Source organism: Alexandromys fortis, unplaced genomic scaffold (genome assembly GCF_014885135.2).
Source record: "Alexandromys fortis isolate MF-2015 unplaced genomic scaffold, M_Fortis_MF-2015_v1.1 scaffold_5, whole genome shotgun sequence".
In the NCBI taxonomy this organism is placed as follows: Eukaryota; Metazoa; Chordata; class Mammalia; order Rodentia; family Cricetidae; genus Alexandromys; species Alexandromys fortis.
In genome coordinates this window covers 30327095-30331342 of record NW_026067924.1, presented here as the reverse complement: position 1 = coordinate 30331342, position 4248 = coordinate 30327095, and positions in this window count along the sequence as shown.

Here is a 4248-nt window from a genome sequence, read left to right as displayed (position 1 = left end):
TATATGCACATATATATGTGTATATATGTATATATCCTCTCTTTCCTCTCCTTAGAATATTAATATCTATGTGATGACCAGATCTCACATATCACAATAAAACAAAATCACTGTGATATGAATATTATCACAACATTTTAAACACTCCCTGAAGTGTCTTTTCAGTGATTAGAATGATTTTACATTTACCATGTGAACATGCTGATTTTCAATATCCGCACTCTGATATATCCTGCATTTTTGTAAAGGCATTCATATAAAGATTCCAAACCCACGGTTAATTTAAGTTCATTTTTACCCAACTGTGTGTGCATATGATAGGCAGAGAGGGTAGTCTCCTTTAGCAACTGTCAGGAGCTGTGACATATCTAATGTTTATGATACTCCTAGCAAACATGTTTGGCCTCCAATTTCATGTATGCATCCACAGAGAGAATGCTGTGCTTATTCTTGTTAAAGCAGCCACCTTGAACACCACATGCACTAACGAGGGGCTTCTAGTCTCTTAAGTCCGCAGGTGGGTGCAATGAGGCCTGGATGGAGATGTGCAGAGAGAATTTTGAGAAAAATGGTTCTGATTTTTGAGAATCTGGGGTACTGTTTTAATAAGTATAAAGTGTGTTTTTTATAGGAATCTCACTGAAGAAAATTATTTATGCTGGTTTCTATCCCAACATGCTTCAAGAAATAGATTCTCTCGGTAGTCATCTTTGATCATAAAATGTACCAAAATCGGAATAACATGTGCCTAATTAGCTCCTTAAAATGATGGTAGCATTTTCCTATGAGTTTACCTACTTTGGGATGCTATAAATAACTGGCCCTGCAAGCATAGAGAAAAATCTAGTTTGCTTGCATCTGATTGCATCTCCTGAGGCTGTTGCAATAGGATTGCAAGTATCATGGTAAAGAAAATCTGCATTATGAATTAAGCTATATATCTTACCCTAAGTCTTAGACTTACATAGATGAGCATGCTGCATGGACGGAACATGCCAGGTGATTTCTGATGCTATTCCTTTACATGTATGTTTCTATAATATTGTTATTGACAAATATGACAGTCTTTATGGACCACAAAGAACTATTATGATCTTACTGTTTATATATAAACTATTTGTAACTTCTACACAATCCGTCTTGCTCCACCACAGAATTCCAGGTAGTTCTCCTCTTAGATTTCTGAATAGACATTTTACACATGCCCTGTGACAATGCTTTTAAAAGGTTGGGTTGTATTAGTCATTCTACTGACTCTACACTGATCCAGAAGGAAGACATATTAGGAAGGTCTATCATCTGCCACAATCCTGGCCAGCGAGTTGACTATAACCTTATGGCTTCCTGGAATTTTGTTGGTATCATTGATTGTATCAATTGAAACTAAATTTTTTTCTGGCATCTGTTGCTAAGATAACTTCTGATGTAATGTTGGCTCTCAAGATGCTTAGAAGTAACTTTTTTTTTTTTTTTGAGAAGATACCCTCAGTAATTTTGGAGATCTTTGAGAAACCTCTATATCCATTTGAGAGATATCTGTTATTTCTTTCAGAGCTTGAAGCTGCCTATCATAACTCCTAAGAAGAAAGACACCATGTTTAGGGGAGATAGCCAAACGATTGTCTTAGTTACATATGTTGTTAGATTATTTACAATACCAGAAGAAAGTTAGGATTATTTATATTTAGCAAGATGACCACTAGGATCTTTATTAGTTGAAGATACAGGCTGAAAATCCAGTTCATGTGTCCTCATAGTTCTCTCTCAGTCATCTCTTCATTCTTAACAGATGGCCAAATTTTGTACCAGATAGGTAGCGTTAATTTGTCCGTGGAAAGATGGGAGACATGTATATGTATTTCAAGTGGTACAATGTAGTGTTTTTTCAAGCTTGTCCAATGGACTTTTCATGAAGCTAAGTGGAAAGCTGATTCATTTACAGCCAGTACCCCCAGATATTTTAGACTTTTGGTATTCTCAATGGCTTGAAAGAACTACATTGGAGAAAGATGAAGATCATTATTGACACCTCACCTTTACTCTTCCTGATGGGCTTGATATTCTTCCCAGTGTTAGTGCATCAGGGCATCTCATTCTAGCTATTACTACACTTCATGCAGTTCTGTCCCAGTCATGTTCAGAGCTTTTATAAGGAAGAGTCAGGTGTTTGAAATAGAAAGGCTTGCAACATTTATTATTTTCATTCCTTCATGTCATGTAGGTCACTCCGTAGGGGTTAGCAAAGAAGAAGCATAAAACCAATGATCATTATCTGTTGATTTGAGGAAGATACCTTAGTTTGTATAGGTTACTAAAATGAAACACCAGAACCTGGATGCCTTAAATAACAGATTATAATTTTCATATCCTTCTGAAAGCCAGAAGCGTGAGATCAAGGTGCCAATGTAGTAGGTTTGTGCTGAGGCATCACTCCATGAACTTCTGGATGGTGTCTTCTTGCTGTTTACTGTTTTTGTTTTTTATAGAATAGAAAAAGAAAGTTCTAGGTATTTCTTCTTATTTTTTAAAATATTTCACAGAATTGTGTGTATCTATATATGGCAGTGCACATGTACATGTAGGTGCCCACAGAAGCCAGGAGAGGACTCTTTGGGTATTTAGTTGCAAGCGATTGTAGATTACCTGCTGGGAACCGGACTCTGGTCCTCTGGAAGAGCAAAAGCTGCTCTCAACTGCTGAGCTATTCCTCCAGTCCCGTGGCATTTTTGAAAATAAGGCTACAATTTTTAAAAATAAGGTCCCTGTCTCATGACCTCATCTAAATCTAATATCTCTCAAAGGCCACATATCCATATATAATCAATCACATTACATTAAAGGTCAGGACTTTAAAAGCATTCCGCAGGACTTTTGCAGGGACATAGTTGAACCTGCAACATATGCCAATCCTTTCGGAGAACCCATTTCACTGGAATAGAATGGTTGGAATTTCTCAGCTCCACTTTTGATCACTCTAATGTCATATCAACCAAGTCGTTCTGGGATGTACATTAAAAAAATGTTTTATCACGCTTATGATGAGCAATGTTAAATTGTATTCATTTTTTATTCTGATAGTTATCAAAGAAGGAGCCAAGGTGAGATTCTATTCTGGGGACAGTGACATTCAATAGACAAACTACCATGCTAAAGATCTGGAAAAGAAGAAAATGGAGGTGGTGTTATAAACATGTCTAATAATTTTTTTCCAGGAAGCTATAGGTGCTGATGGCTGCAGATGGTATCGGTGTGGACAATTTACCACACAGCCTATTTTTTTAAGGTGCACAGTTATCATACTGCAAACAAAAAAGCCCAGATATATAAGCCAAGTTATGAGAGAGAGAGAGAGAGAGAGAGAGAGAGAGAGAGAGAGAGAGAGAGAGAGAGAGAGAAACTGTGGGGTATGGCTCAAACTGGCTGACTGTACTGGAAGAGCAAATACAAAATTTAGTATTAACTGGCTTAAATCACAGCCGACTTCCCAGAAGGAGGTCTGACATTGAGTACAGAAGAGCTTCATAGTCATTATGGTTAAGGTGCTTTTTCTTGCTTTCCTTTCTGTTGTGACAAAAGCAACTTAAACAAGGATGGGTTTAGCTTGAGGGGACAGAGCTCTCGGTGGGGAGATCATGGTGGTGGGAGAGTGAGGTAGTTAATCACTTTGCATCCAAGCTCAGGAGGCAGAGAGGAATGAATGCTAGTGCTCAACTAATTTTCTCCTTTTTCTGTCTAGAACCCCAGCCTGTGGAACAGTACTGTTCATGTTTATGGTGGGCCCTCCAACCTCTATCAGTATACTCTAGAAATGCAAGCACAGACTTGGCCATATGTTTGCTTCATGATGATTTTAAGTTTAAGTGGGGCCTTGAATATTAACCGTCATAGAACCACATAACAGGATATTTATAATTTTTTTATGTGTATAGCTATGGGTTATTCAATACCTTCAAACCATGTTAGAATCACTACAATCTACCTCTTGAGTCTTTTTTTTATTACAAACTGAAATTGTACCTATGACACAATGAGTCCCCATTCATTCCACTCAAACTGGTACACACTAATCTGCACTCTGTCTCCATCATTCTAACTATTCTAGGTTCGTCATTTAAGTAGTATTACCTATAATTTACATTTTGAGTGGTTTATTCACTTAACATAATATCCTCCAGCATTAACCATTGAGTAGAACATGTCAGTATGTTTTTTTCTTCAGTTAATATTTCTGAACTGTATTTTTGAATA